General features: G+C 48.7%; 1 long non-coding RNA gene across 1 annotated transcript in view; it reads right to left on the reverse strand.

Annotated features, from left to right (window-relative positions):
* The window catches only part of LOC131494379 (uncharacterized), a 79,446-nt gene that overhangs the window by 44,903 nt on the left and 18,427 nt on the right, over positions 1-16,116 (reverse strand). The window lies entirely within an intron of this gene.

Here is a 16,116-nt window from a genome sequence, read left to right on the forward strand (position 1 = left end):
TGAGGCCGGGTACTCAAGGAAAGCTTCCTTTCCTGCGGGAAACGTTAGCTCTTCCCTGGCCCTTCCAGTCCAGCAGGAAGGGGGAGACATCCCATGAAGACATGGCAGCTGTGACCATCGCTGCAAAGAAGAGGTTCACGGGAGCCTCAGGGGAGGAGTGACTGATCTGAGAGGCCAAGCCAGACGTTCCTGAGGAAGTGGTGTTTGAGAGGACTCCAGAAGGGGCACAAGCAGGGAGGGGGCCGTCTGGCCGGACAGAGGGCAGGGCGTGATGAGGAAACTGCAGGGAACGGAAGGGGGCCCGTGTGGCCCAGGGCAGAGCGTTGGGGGGGGGGGGGGCGGGACAGAGGTAGGATTCAGGGCTGCAGGGGAAGGTTGTGTGTGTCAGCTGCTTTCAGTCTTGTCTTTGTGCTGCAGGCGGCGGGAAACCCGTAGAGGGACCGGAGAAGGGACTGGCTTTCAGGGGACACTGGCTATGTACGTGGGCACCCAGCCCACGGAAAGCCATGAGCCCAGAGGCCTCTTCACCCTCTGGTTCAAGCAGTGTCAATGGGTATGACACTGGCTCGGGGACCAGGCAGGACATGGTGGAGTCGAAGGTAGGGTCGGGTCAGAGGCCAGCAGAGTGGGCCCTCAGTGTCACCTTCCCAACCCTGGCCAAGGGAAGCTCAGGTCCCTCGGGGGGTGGTCTCCTCCAGATGCTGCCCTGCCCCCACCCCCTGGAGCTCAGTGCGCACCCTGAGCGTCTGTGCGCCTCCTCTGCCTGGCTTACACCCCAGGTGCTGTGAGTCACCTGCATGGTGAGTCAGGGGTAGAGGTGGGAACGTGAGCCCCGGGGAGCCGGGCGAGGCAGGTGGGCGCAGCCCCGCCCCCACGGCCGCACCCCCACCCCAGCTCTTCAAAGGAACCCTTCGGTCCCATCCGCTGCAGGAGGCTTCTTCCCAGCTCCCTCTCCCCCACGCCCACCTCCCTCCGCCACCGGCTACCGCCACCATCACCATGGTGACGCCAGCTCCCGAGGCAGCTCCGCGATCAGATCCGCGGGAGTCGAAGCAGGGGGAGGGCGGCTGGTCTCATTAGTCGTCCTATTGAACTGGGTGCTTTTCAAATCAGCTCGCGGCTGCACGCGGCAGATCCAAGGTCTGCTCACCTGAAGGGCTCACCTCAAACACAAGAGGCGAACGGCTGAACGGAACATGTATTCCATGGGGACTTGTTTGCACCAGGAGACGATGCACCCCAGCTTTTAAGCGCTGAAGCATACTAGTGTGTGGGTCCGGACTGATACCCAAGATTTAAGGGCCACTCGCTGGGTGACTTGAGGTGGACTTGTAAGGCTTTGGTTGTGAGAGGCAATTTGGGGCCACCCAGACTGGATTCAAATCCTCACCCTGCCACTTATCAAAGGGATACACTGGGCCAAGTTACTGAAGCTTGCCGGGCCTCAGTTTCCTCTTGGGTAAATGGGGGATAATCACACTCACTTTGTAGGTTGTAGTGAGGATTATGCAAAGTGGCACATAGCCCTACGAAAAATGGCCATTGTTGTTGCGGCTGTTATCATCCTTAGAGTTTCGAGCCCTTCCAGATGCTGCACAGAGGCTTTGTTGATTTGAGGTTGACACAAAAGGCAGGTTTTCCCAGCAGTGACTTCTGGGCTGCCAGGACCATCAGTTTCAAGATGGTGGGTAGAGCAAGTTCCGACCTCTCCACAAAGGTTTCTTACATGATGGGAGACATAATGTAACCTTGAACTGCAGTGTATAAAGACATTGGACCGGTGAAGGAATTGGCAGGAAGGAGGAAAGTCCAAACGGAGTGCCGGGGGGCAGGGTAACACAGCTCAAAGAGGGGTAAGTTTCTACTGTTCCATAGAACCTTGACAAGTCTGTAAAAGGGGATGGTGTGGGGCCTGAAAAGAGAGAGATTATTTAGAAATATTTATAAGAGGCAGATAGACTTGCAGGTCCCAACCCTGACTCCCGCTCCTGCCTGGGACAGGAGAGTTATTTTCCAGAAAAACTGAATCAGAGAGACTTTGTGCTACCGACATCAGATACAGAGGGAAGCTGGTGTCAGGTGAAAGTTTGCACACTAAATGAGCCCTTCTCCCCTGCCTCTTCCCCCTCCTAGCCTAAGACCGACAAGGGCAGGAGATTGAAAGATTCTTTCCTGCAGAAACCAACCCAATCCAGGAAAAAGACCTATACATGTTGACATTTGGAGGCTCCTGGTGAAAAAGTCATTGCCTACCTGAGCACCCTACAATAAATCCCATCCATGTATACAGAACTTCAATCAGCTCTTTAGGGCCTCTTCCTTAAATCCAATCCGAGCGGCAGTCAACAATCACCAGAGAGGAAAGCATCCAACGTGACAGAGAATACAATAATCAAACAGGAAGACAAAAGGATCTATGAAGGAAGCAGAAATGATGAATGAGCAGCAGACACTGAAAATAAAGTATATTTGATATCTTTAGAGGCAGAAGAGAAAATCCTGCATCCATAGGATGTGATGAAAAAGGGATAATCAAAGCAAGAAAGTGTGTTTGGAAATCAGAAATACGAAATGAAAATTTCAAAAATTCTGCACCAGCATTGGAAGATAGAGTTACAGAAATTTCCATGAAAGCAAACAAAAGAACAGCAATATGAGTAAGAAAGAGAATTAGAGGAGTAATTCAGAAGGGTCGACACCCAGTAAAAGTAGTTTCAGAAAGAGAATAGAGAAAAGTGATGGTAAGGAAATTATCAAGGAAATAATACAAAAAGATGCCCTGGAACTGAAGGACACGGGTCTTGTCTAACATGCCTAGCACAGGAGTTGAAAACGGACCTAGACCAAGATACCCCATTGTGACACCGCAGAACTCTAGGGTTGATAATTCCTTTATATTTTGCATTTGATTTATCTAGGGATAAAAAGGTCTTAAGAGTTTTCAAAGAGAAAACTAAAAAGTTACATATAAAAGATCAAGAGTCAGAATAGGATTGGACTTCTCAATAGTCGCATTGGAAGTAAGAAGACATTGGAAAAATACTTTCATTATCCCAAGGGAAAATTATTTTCAGCCTAGATTTCTATTCCCAGCCACACTATTGAATAAGTATGAGGACAAAACAAGGACATTTTCAAACACACAAAATACAAATAAGTTGACATCTGATGTACCCTTTCTTGGGAAGCCAATGGAAGATGCTCCATGATGAGGGAGTAACCAAGAAAGAGGAAGAAGGCTTATGATCCAACAATGCAGAGGGGAAAGGGAATTTCCAAGATGCGGATGAAGGAAAGTCCCAGAATGACAGTGGTGGGGCAGGCCTAGGAACCAACCAGTTTAGATTAGAGAAGAACATTGAGAACTCCAACAAAAATTTCTCTAGGAAATTCTGATTATTGACAGATTTGAGATCTAAAAAGGATTGTATAATGAATCAGTTTGCAGAGCTGTTGGAACTATGGAAAGACTTAGATATTTAAGGAAACAAAACAAATGCAAAATAAAAGGAATTATCAACTCCAGAAAGAAGAAAACGTTGAGAAAAACAAAACAAAATCTCAGTTCACTACTTGGCTCAGTAATGAACAATGTTTATTTTACATAATCATAATAATGAAAACACTGTGTGTGGATTGAACCAAAAAGTAATAAACAATTATGTTGGGAAGAGAGAAAGCACAGGAAGGGGAGGGGTGAATGATTTAAAACGTTCACTTACTATAGTGGAAAATATTTAAAATAGATGACTCAAGAGAGAGAGAACTACGTGTGCCTATTATCCAAAAACATGAATGTAAATACCAAAAAAGGAAGAAAAAAAAAAAGCTATGAATGTTGCAAGTGGTTGCCTCTGGGGAACAAAAGAAAGATGAGATAGGAAGGAGGTCAAGGGACTTTCACAGATGGTGTATTTTGATAAAATATAAATGAAAATTAAAAATCCAAAAAAGGAAAGAAGACTGGACCTGTGTTGGTCCAATGATGGCTTTACAAACGCACACCTTCAAATCCCTCAGTGATAAAGTCAGCAAACACAAAGCGTCAGGTATATGCATAGCCGTTAGGAGAATTTCTGGAACTGGGACCGTTTATTCCTACTAATATGAAAACACCAACAGTAACAACTAGCGATCGTGTCCATAGGCTTTCAAGACACCTTAGCAAGTTTGCTACCATGTTATCCTATGCTTTCAAGGAAAACACTGAAACTCAGGAGTTAATGGAAGCCATTGATACAGTAAGTGGTAGAGGCAGGACCTGATGCCAAGTCCCCTGTGGTAGATTATGTTTTCAAAGATGGACTAATCCCTCATGCTCTTCTTCCACTCCTCCACCAAAAGACGGAGTCTATTTCTCCACCCCCTTGCGTCTGGGCAGGTCTTGCATCAGCTTTGACCTATATAATGCCGTGAGTGAGTTTTGGTGACCTCTCAGTCTTGATCATTAGAAGATTTGCACCTCTTGCTTCGGTCTTGTGGGATATTCCCTCTGGCACACTCTCTCTTGGAAAGCAGCCTCATCCTAGGAGAAGCCTAAGCCACATGGAGAGGCCATGTGGGCCATTTAACTGCCATCAACTGCCAACCGTGTGAGTGAGCTGCCGTCTTGGACCTCCAGCCCATGTGAACCTTCATCTGACTCCGGTCACTATCTGACTACAACTGCATGAGAGATGCCAAGTGAAACCACCCGGCTGGCATGTCAACCCACGGAACTGTGAAAGAGAATAATTAAGACTATTATGTGATGTCATGAAGTTTTAGGGTGATCTGTTACATGGCAATAGGTCACTGAAACATTGCTTAACACCAAGGTCCTTATTCTTTCCTCGATACTACCCTATGGGCATTTCTCAGCAGAGACATTGAAATTTGGGTGGGAGAGTTTTTTTGCAAGAATGTTTTAAGTTTTCCCTGCACACTGTGGACCCTTAGTACCCCTGGCTTTTGTCCATGAATCTGATACCCCTCCCCCAATGTCATGGTGATAACAAAGAATGCCTTCACAGTTTCCCAAGTGACTCCTAAGAATAACATCCCCAGGTGAGATCTCCAGGTAGACAGAGCCATCTTGAGATGGTTTAAAGCTGAATTCCACACAAATGGAAAAGAGAAGTCACTTCTGTCGGTGGGAACGGACAGAAAGGGAAAGCATGCGGGATAATAGCTCCCACAGTCCAACTGCAGAGTCTCCATGGCCCTACCTCTGACATCTAAGTTGCTGGTTTTTTGGCCTGAGCTCCCTAAGCCTTGCAAACTGTTTGGTGGTAACCATGCCCACAGGGGGAAAGCGTGTGGGAGGTACAGAACCATGGAGCATTCATCTGGGAGGGAAGGGAGAGATCATTTAGTGCAGCCACTCACCTTACCGTCTACTGAAGCCAGAATGGGGAATGTGCACCAGGACTATACCCCAGGACCTCCCCCCCACCCCCAAGCCACACGCTCTTCCTACCACTCAGACAAGGAAATGCTTGTGATTGAGGTTATTTAGATGGTGAAATGGATAAATTTACTTTGGGCACACAGAATACGGCTGTCCAAGTTAGCCTCACATGACCGTCGGTTGGACAAGCTTTCCAGGGGCTGCTGTAACAAAGTACCACAACCTGAGTGACTTAACAGAAATGGATCGTTTCACTGTTCTGCGGCCTGGAAGTTCGTGATCAAGGCGTCGGCAGGGTTGGTTCCTTCTGGGGGATGCACAAGAAAATCTGCGTCATATCCTCCTCTAGCTTCTGGCGGCTTGCCCGCCTTCTTTTGCGTTCCTCTGTCTTCATCTTCACAATGGCATTGTACCTGCCTGCATCTGTCTCCAAATTTCCCCTTTTTGTAAGGACACCAGTCACACTGGATTGGAGCCCACGCTGCGTTAGTATAACCTCACCTTACTTCTGGAAGAACTCTATTTCACATTCTGGGGCTAGGACTTCAGCATACGGATTTGGGGGTGGGTACACCTCACCCCATACAAAAGTTGCATGTCACATGCTTTCTGTTTCTCATGTAAAGTGTCACTTTGGATTTCCGAAGTTTGCATCTCGCTTTGACTCTTGACCTCACACTGTACAAGGCAGGTTTTTCACTTGAAAAAATCTGATCAGCCCACCCGAGCCCGGGAATCTGTCTCTTTTCCTGAGAGAACGTGTTGCAGCCTGAGAGCCGCTTGGGCAACTACAGAAGTCTTTGACGGGGCCTCTAATCTGCTTCCGTGGCACACCTGTGACAGCTGTGACCTAGGTGTGAGTCACATTTTGCCTTCAGAAGGCTCTGAAAGAATGAAGTTAGCTGGCTAAAGACACCTGGGAAGTACAGCCACCTGAGCATGGGGAGCCTTCCAGCTTTAGAAGCACAAAGTCTTTAAGACACACAATGGGACGAGACAGAATATGGGGAAAGCCTGATGTCACTGCAAGTCAGGGAGAAATGTTCCGTCATTTATTTATTCATACGTTCCTTCAACACGTTCTCAGTGAGCAAGCACCCAGTGTGAGCCAGGCGCTGTGAAATTCAAAATCCGGTGGGGAAGGAAAGTAAACATACAAGCAATTCTGACTGCGATAAATAACATGGAGGAAACAGTGTGCAATAATAAGGAACAGCAAGGACGTCGACTTTTAACGGTGGTCAAAGAGCCCCCGTAAGGGGGTAGCCATGGAGACCTGGAAGATTCAGGCAAGGATGCAGGAACAGCTTGTGCAAAGGGCCTGAGCTGCTGATGGACTTGGAATTTTTCAGGAACTGAAAAGAAGCAGATGTGCCCTGGAACAAAGCTATGCCTCCGGCAGAGGCAAGAGATGAGGCTGGAGAGTAGGGTGTGGGCCAGGACCGGGATGGGATTTCACAGAGACACTGTGCAAAGCCACCACAGAGTTTTAAGTAAGAGAGTGAGAGGGGTGCCTGGGTGGCCCAGTCTGTTGAGTGTCCGACTTCGGCTCAGGTCATGATCTCATGGTTTATGAGTTCGAGCCCCGCGTCGGGCTCTGTGCTGACAGCTCAGAGCCTGGAGCCTGCTTCGGATTCTGTGCCTCCCTCTCTCTGCCCCTAACCCACTCGCATTCTGTCTCTGTCTCTCTCAAAAATCAATAAATATTAAAAAAAATTCTAGGGACGTCCTGGGTGGCTCAGTTGGTTAAGCATCTGACTTCGAATCAGGTCATGATCTCATGGTTCATGAATTCGAGCCCCACGTAGGGCCCTGTGCTGACAGCTCGGAGCCTGGAGCCTGCTTTGGATTCTGTGTCTCCCTCTCTCTCTGCCCCTCCCCTGCTCGCACTCTGTCTCTCTCTCTCTCTCTCAAGATAAATAATCATTAAAAAAAATAAAAATATAAAAAAAGGGTGAGATGATTTGATTTCTTTGTTTTTTTAATCATTCTCTCAGATTGGCAAAGACTAAGGTTTGAAAACACATGGGGTTGGCAAAGGTGTGAGGAAACAGACAATCTCATAGCTTGCTGGTGGAGTTATACGTTTGAAGAGGAGCAACTTGGCAATATTTATCAAAATAAAAAATGCACTACTTTGACTCAGTGACTTTGTTTCCATGAATTTATCCTGTATATGTAATGCTTGAAAATCATCATCTACTAGATTATTCATTTTTGGCATTGTATGACTACACAAGATTAAAAAAAGACCCTAGATATCAGTAAGTGACTGATAACCCATCAATATCAACAAATAAGGGCTTGGCTGAGCAAATGGTGGTCATTCACACGGCATAATGCTGGACAACTGTAGGGATCAGGGACCTCTTTATGTACTGATGGGGGCCAGTTTCTGAAATATACAGATAGTCAATTTTAAAAAGCAAGTTTCGCACACCTGAAACATTGTATGCCAACTATAAATCAAGAAGAAGAAGAAGAAGAAGAGGAGGAGGAGGAGGAGGAGGAGGAGGAGGAGGAGGAGGAGGAGGAAATTCCAGAGCCGTGTGTAGAGTATATATATCATTTAAGAAAAAGACGTGTGTGTGCGCGTTTGGGTCCTTCAGGAGAGGAGTAATGAAAGCTGTAAAGAAACAAAAGACCTTGACCACCGTGTCAGAGTGGGGGAAGATGAAGGGGGGGGGGGTCCAGAAGCCACCCGGGTGCCCAGGCTGGAGGCCCTGGCCTGGATGCTGGGGGCAGTGCGTGGAGATGGGGACAAGTGGGCAAATGTGCGGCAGGAAAGCCGGACGGGATGTCGGGGTGTGAGGAGAGAAATGAGCACGAGGGACAGCCAGCCAGGTTTCTCGCGTGACCTCCTAGCGGAGGTGCCGTTGACCTAGAGGAAGGGCAGGCTTGGGGTGGGGTGCAGGACAGAACTGAGGGTGAGGTTTGGGGCATGCTAAGTCCGACGTGCCAGCAATCACCTAAGCGGAGATATTGTACAGGAGCCCCAGTAGTGAGGCCCGAGTTTAGACGTCCTGCTCGGTCCCTCCCCACACCTCCACCCAAGAACACTGCCAGTGTCTGTAACAGACAGCTGGCTGTTTTGGGTGATGAGAGGAGGCAAGAGCATTCCTGGGAGGGGAGAGGGAAGTGCTGAGGTGTGGCAGACCGCACTTGATTGACATGCCACAGGAGAGGTAAGCCCGGGAATGGCAGGGCATGACTTGCATTGTAGAAGTCCCTCTGATGGGAACAAGACAGACAGATCAGAGGGAGGGAAAATGGAGCCAACCGGCAAGTTATTGCTGGAATAAAGGAGCTGAACGAGCTTGGGGCCGCCGGCGATGGAGAAGAGGGTACAGATCGGATGTGGATGGGATGTGGGGGTGGGGAGGGTGCAGGAGCTGAGAATAACTCCCAGCCTTCTGGCGTGAGTGACTGCAGGGGTGGTGGGGCCATTTCCCGAGAGCAAGTGTGGGAGGAGGAAGGGGGAGGCAATCCTTAATCAATCTAAGCTTGACTCGGTTCCTAGAGACGGGTCCTGTGTGGTAAGAAGACTTTTCTCGCAGCCTGTGTCTTACCACACCGCACTGCAGCCCTGTCCTGGGAACTTCGGGGGGCTCCTACTCTATTGTCACCAACTTTGACTCTATCTCCCCATGGCCCCCCCCCCCCACGTGGGATCCATCATCAAACCCTAAAAATCCTGCCATCAAACTATCTCGCTTCTGTCCTCACCTTTCTATTCTCACGGGGCCCTAAACTGGCAGGAAGTGACCAGGGCCTCTCTGGAACTCTGGAGGCCTGTCGCTGGGTCACAGGAGGCATCTGGCTGCAGTCGAGGCTGCTGTGCGTAAGATGACTCTACGGCCAAATCTATAGCCATTACTGAGGACATTCCCCATGATAACATGGTGACAAGCCTTGTTCTCATAGATAACGCGGGCTAAATCCAAGGTTAGAGTTCCGCGGCATTTCCTCTGAAGCTTTGGGACTGGGAAAGTCCTTTGCTAAGTGGCTGATCACTGTTCATGCAGCAGCCCACCCCAGCGAGAGCCTGACTACCACACATAGAATGTCTAACACGACGAGGCCTCGGCTCTGGAGGGCCTGCCACCCTCTGAGTCACAGAGCCACACTGCACTGTACCTTGGGCCCCGTCCTGAAGTCAGGGATTGTGTGAGGCCTTCCCCAAGTTGGCCAGGCACCTAATGTCAAGAAGCCAGGTAGCAGGGGCGCCTGGGTGGCGCAGTCGGTTAAGCGTCCGACTTCAGCCAGGTCACGATCTCGCAGTCCGTGAGTTCGAGCCCCGCGTCGGGCTCTGGGCTGATGGCTCGGAGCCTGGAGCCTGTTTCCGATTCCGTGTCCCCCTCTCTCTCTGCCCCTCCCCCGTTCATGCTCTGTCTCTCTCTGTCCCAAAAATAAATAAAAAACGTTGAAAAAAAAAAATTTAAAAAAAAAAAAAAAAAAAAAGAAGCCAGGTAGCAGAAGCAAGGGGTGTGTGTGTGTGTGTGTGTGTGTGTGTGTGTGTGTGTGTGTGAGATTGACAGTGGATGGGGCAGGATGGCAGGAAGGCTCCCTGCTGAGGTCTCTGGATGGCAGAAAATGCACAGAAAAGAGAATGTCAAGTGGCTCTGGGACAGGGAGATGGCCTTATGCTTTTCTTACTCAAAGGTACTGCTTCTTCTGGGTACCGGCCACATTTGGAAGCTGGACCAGGAGCTGAACTTGGTTCTCAGAATCCCGGCAGGGTGGTCTGGAAGGTGACGGGGGAAGGGCGTAGGTGTGCCTCAACTGCTTTGACTCAGGTTGTAACATGTCAGCGTGCTGGCGGGTTCTTCGTGTTTCAATCAGATGAAGTTTTTGTTGGATGTTTAGTGACAGGCACCCTCCACTCACGTCATCAAAAGCCTACGGTGGAAGGGAAAATCAACTGCATATTCCTGAAAGCCAGGAAGTATCATTTCAAGTGCAAAACCTAAACAGACTTCTCTTACTAGGGTGCCCGAACGCAGCGACAGAGGGAGCGGGCGCTTGCGTGTGGGGTCGGGGAGAGAAGCTCCTCACCACCCGCCTTCCGAGATGGGGAGGCAGCTCATCCCTCGGGGGCAGTGCCCTGGTGGGCGGTAAGGGCTCAGCCTCTTCCCTGCTCCACCAGGCCCCGTCTTTATCTCTGTCTCCGACCTTCCAGAGTGTACAGCACTGTGCAGGGCACGTCCTGGACCCTCAGGAGGTGCTGGTGGAGTGGCTCAGAGAAGGACTGGATGAGCGGTGAGTGTGTGGATGCCCGGGGCCACAGCCAGCTTTGGGGGCAGCTGTGTGACTCTGGCCAGTCATCCGCGAGCTTTCTGACCCCCGGGCTATGCCCATCAGGGTCATCTGCGAGACTTATTGGTCTTAGACACCCCCCCAGAGTTGAAGTTGATGCAACCGGACCACGCCTAGGTGTGGCCATCCACCGAGCCTAGGGTCACTCCCCTCACTTCTTCCCATTCAGCACCTGCTTCTGTCACTCAGCCTCCTCAATGACAGTTCTTGATTTCAGTCTCCACAGACTTGGTCCTTCTAACCCCCCTTCTCGTCCCTTGATTTCCTCTCACTCCCAGTTGCTGGACCTTCCCGTCATTAAGAATTGCAAAGCCTCGGGGCGCCTGGGTGGTTCAGCTGGTGAAGCGTCTGACTTCAGCTCAGGTCATAATCTCCAGGCTCGTGAGTTCGAGCCCCATGTTGGGCTCTGTGCTCTCAGCACAGAGCCCGATTCAGATCCCCTGTCTCCCTCTCTCTGTGCCCCTCCCCGCCTCAAAAATAAATGTTAAAAAAAACCACCAAAAACAAACAACAAAGAATTGCAAAGCCTCTGTGACCGTTTCTTCAACCACCTGCCAATTGCCCAGCTCTGCTCGTTTCTTCCAGAACCCCAATTCCCACCTCTTCACAACCGGACCAGGGCCTATAAAGACACCGATCTCACCACATCCCAAGTGTCCCTCCCCTCCGTCATCTTCTCGAGTTCCCCTCACCCAGCTTAAAGTCCGTGGCCAGTCATGACTCCGCACGTGCACATCAGCCCCCTCCCTTCTCTTGCACTGTGGTACTCACCCAACAGCCCCAGTGGAGCTCAGCCTTCTGTCAACGCCACACCTGCCCCCACCCCACCCCCACCCCCGCCCCCTCCCCCCCAACACTGAGCATGAACAGTCAAAAAGATGAGGAGCAGGCCAGTTGGTGTTACTTCAAATATGAGGGGGCCCTTCGGGCTTTCTGAAAACCCAGCCACGTCCCCAGCTCCACGCGTTCCCTCGCTCTCCAGTCCCCCACGTCTCTGTCTCAGTTGATGACGTTGCTGCTGACTTCACTTGGGAAATCATGAGATGAGAAGAGCGTTTAAGGAGACTCCTCTCATCCCGTCCGTGTTGGTGTGCGGGGGTGGCTGAGACCGGATACCACAGACTGGGTGGCTGAATGACCATTGATTTTCCCACAGTTCCGGAGGCCGTGAGTCCGAGATGAAGGTGTGGACAGATTTGGTTTCTCCCGAGGCGTCTCTCCTTGGCTTGTAGATGGCCGCCTTCTCCCTGAGTCTTCACATGGCCTTTCCTCTATGTGCTCCCATTGTTGGCATCGCTTCCTTGTCTTATAAGGACATTACTCGTATCGGATTAGGGCCCCCTCACTCGGGGCACAGGGCCCACTCGCCTCCTGGCACACAGGCTTAGCAGTGGTAGCTCCTCCCAGGATGCCTGAGCCCCTCAGGAAAGGTTTGAGGGGCAGACAAACCCTCCCTCACCCCCTGCAGTAGGGCTTTTATTTTAAAGTAGATGTGGCCGGGCAGGGGAGCGGGGGGGAGGGCGGGGGATTGTCTGGGTGGCTCCATCGGTTGAGTGCCCAACTCTTGATTTCGGCTCAGGTCGTGATCCCAAGGTTCATGGGATCAAGCCCCATGTTGGGCTCTGCATAGACAGCACGAAGCCTGCTCGGGATTCTCTTTCTCCCTCTCTCTCTGCCCCTCCCCCACATGTGCAGGCACGCTCCCTCCCTCTCTCTCACTCTCTCTGAAAAATAAATAAACTTTAAAAAAAAAAAAAAGATTTGGTGTTTCAGTCACTTCCCTAGATGCCAGCAAAGCACAAAGAAACAACGGGATTCCAGAAAGGTCAAACGGTTTGTGATCAAATGTCTCCTTTGTGTTTGGTGATAGAAGTGCTGAGGCCATCCCTTCTCCCTTCTCCCAGGTTCTTCCTGAGGCAGGCCTGGGAGGTGGCTGGTCTCTCCCTCTCTCCACCATGCCTCGGCTTTCCTGCGCCCATGGCTTCTGTTCCACAGCCATGTCCAGGGAGGCCACACACCCCGCATTTAGGCCCAAGGGGGAGTATCAGGCTGGGACAACCACAAAAGTTTATGGATAATCACCTTAGGCATGTAGGTCAAACTGAGTCCAAGTAGCACAGAGTTCTTAAACGGGGGAGAGCAAAGAGTCTGGAGGGGAAAACAATATCCATGGGCTCTTTCATATTTTTCTAAGTTTCCCCTAGTTTTTTACTGCACGCTGGTGTCTGGAGAGAGAAAGAGAGGGAGGGAGGGAGAGGGAGAGCCCAGGGATGGGGCAGGGGGAGAGAGAGGTTTTTATTTCATAAAGATTTTACTTCCCACAATCTCAAGGAGGGAAGGAATCGGCAGTGCTTGCTTATTTGTGTGTCAGACCTATACACTCGCCCTGCCCCTGACTCAGATCACCGAGAGGCCCAGAAGCGTGACGATCGATTAAAAGGCAGAAAAGCGGCAGCAGTGAGTGGCATGTATTCAAATCAAGGGGACACAAATTGTAAAAGATCATCCTCTCCCGGGCCGGAGGCTGCTTCTCTTCCTTCAGGAAGGCCTTGAAGAAGCAATCACTTCTGTGTTTCAGAAGGGACGGGGATTCCAGATTTTTCTTATTAACTCATTCCTCATTATGATGAAGGTATTTCTCTTCCCCTAGAAACCCTGCCCCCTGAAGCTTCAGCGTCTGTGTAATTTGCTTTACGCAGTTTTCTGTCCGCTAGGTTAGCCCTTCTTGGTTAGGTTGTGATGATTCTCCTTTTGTTTTCTCTGCTTTTCTCACCATAATGCTTTCTTCACCTCATTTCACTTAATCCTCTCTCCTTTTTTCTTCTCTCTTGTAATCTTCTGACTTCACAGCCATAGCACCAAATGCTCAGTGGCTATTAAATAAATGTTTCATATCAAGAAATCTTACGCTGCTTGATGTGGAGTAACGGCTCACAGTTACTGAGCATTTGCCACAGGCCAGCTCTGGGCCAGCCTCCCAGGATGGGATGCATTACATCCTGCCTGAATCCTCAAAGCTACCACATGAGGTTGCGGGATCCTCAGGAGGGCTGGGACAAGGCGGAGGCAAGCGGGACCCTAGGCCACAAGAATTAAGGAGGTGCTCACTTTTAGAGTCCCGAAAGGGCAGGCCAAGAATGCCTCATGGTGCACTAGCCTGAGCATTACGGTGATTTCCATCTCTAACATAGAAGGAAATGGACAGACGGTAGGGCAGTTGCCCAACGTCACAGAGCTAAAGAGGAAAGAACATTTGAACACAGGTTTACATAAGTCCAGAACCCCGGCTCTTAAGAATTATAACCAAGGGGCGCCTGGGTGACTCAGTTGGTTGAGCATCGGACTTTAGCTCAGGGCGTGATCTTCCAGTTCATGGGTTCAAGCCCCACATCAGGCTCGCAGCTGTCAGTGCGAAGACAGTTTCGAATCTTCTGCCCCCCTCTCTCCCTCCCTTCTCTCTCTCAAAAATAAGCAAACTTAAAAAAAAGGAGGAATTGTAATAAATATGTACCCAGAGCACCCAAGTAGCTTTAAATGTCACCGTTCTTAAATGTGAAGAGAAAGACAAGCGGCTTCGACTTTTGAGGAAAGCCTCTAACCCAAATGCCAGAGATCTAATTAAGCAAACAGATAAAAGGGGGGAAAAAATGCAGAAAGTCCTAAAGCTGCAATAATGCAGAAAGCAGAAGGCAGCTTCAAACTAAAGTTTATAAACTCGAAGAATGAGAAGATGTTGCATCCATGGATCGAGGACCAGATAAAAAGGAAACATTCAGAGAGTAGGGAAACGCTTCTAGAAATTAAGACATTTATAACAGAAATGAATATTTCAATAGAAGGCTTGAACAGTGAGGTTGAAGGAGGCTCCCAGGAAATAGAACAAGACAAAAAGAATAGGAGAGGAAAGACAGAACCAGAGAAGCAATGCAAGAAGTCCAACACCAAATTTATTGGCATTCCAGAAAGAAAGCAGAGCAAAAAATGGAGAGGAGGAAATTATTTAAAAAGACGCCAAAAAATGTAGACCGACTGCCCAGAATATTTGAATAAAAAAAATAGATAAGTTATGGTGAAATTTGACAAAATCAGGGATAAAGAGATGATCATAAAGGCTTCTAGAAAATATTAAAAATTAGGAATCAGAATGGTATTCTGATTTCTCACCAATCCCATTGGAAACTAGAAGTCTGTGGAGCAATGCTTTTAAAATTCTGAACGAAAATGACTTCCATGTGGATGTGAGGCTAAGCCAAAGACATTTTTTTTCAGATAGGCAAAATCTCAACAAATTCATTTTCCATGGACCCTTTCTCATGAAGCTACTTAAAAGATGTACTTCAACAAAACAAGAAAGTAAACCAACAAAAAGCGACCCGGGTAACATCTAATCCAAGGCAATCATGTCCAGGGCAACATGGTTCAGTAGGCCTGGAGAGCTCTCAGTTCACGGTGGGGCCACAGGTTGGAGGACACTGAATACCTGTGTTCATGCCACCACAAGGACAAATGACCTGATAGCCTTTTAATGTACTTGCCTCCATTGGGAAGAGTTTAACAAGGAGTCAGAGGACTTGGTGAGAGGCACCTGAAAATCGGAGCAAATGTACCCGGGTGATTAACTCCGGGGGAAAAAGAAAACACTGTACATGAAAGGAAATGTAATTATAGCAGACTCTGAGGCTTATCTGTGAATAACAGTTAACAATATTTACTGGGGCATATCAACATAAATTCTGAGTATTAAAGAATCCAAAAGAGGTGAAATATTATATTGGAGAATGATTGTGAATGTGTGCCAGTGTGTATAAAATGTAAAAATTAAATTCTCCTCTACTATAGTGGGAAGTTAATATAGGTCTAAAATGGGGAAAAGTCAAGAAATATATTACTTGAAACTACAGAGGAAAATACCAGAAAATGTCTGAAAGAGTCCAAAATGCCTGTCTCTGAAAACTGGGACTCAGGGAAGCAACATGCTGAGGGTAAGGGAGCCTCTGCTTTTTATTATAAAAAAAATACTAATGTGATACCTTTGTATGCTTAAATAAGGTGTATTTGTCACCATGATCAAAATTAATATTAAAAGGTAATTTCAGTATTAGCTTATTTACTTGCCTTTTCTTTTTCCTCTTAAAACTAGAAACCGTAGTGGGGAAAATATCACTTCTTTGGGCCTTTTGGCTCTTTGAACAGAATATGCTGTCTTACTCCTTCCTCTCCTCTATTATTTATTATGAAGCAGAACAGCAGTTTTAATCACCCCTAAAGAGCCCATAATCCTCGACCCAATATTTGACTTTGAAATTAATTTTACAGCTCTGTTTGACTACACTTAGGTCATAGATTACGTTATGGAAAGGCAGCTTACGAGAAATTTAAAAGCTGTCCACCTTCCCCACCTGCCCTTGATC

Source organism: Neofelis nebulosa, chromosome 14 (assembly GCF_028018385.1).
Source record: "Neofelis nebulosa isolate mNeoNeb1 chromosome 14, mNeoNeb1.pri, whole genome shotgun sequence".
Taxonomy (NCBI): domain Eukaryota; kingdom Metazoa; phylum Chordata; class Mammalia; order Carnivora; family Felidae; genus Neofelis; species Neofelis nebulosa.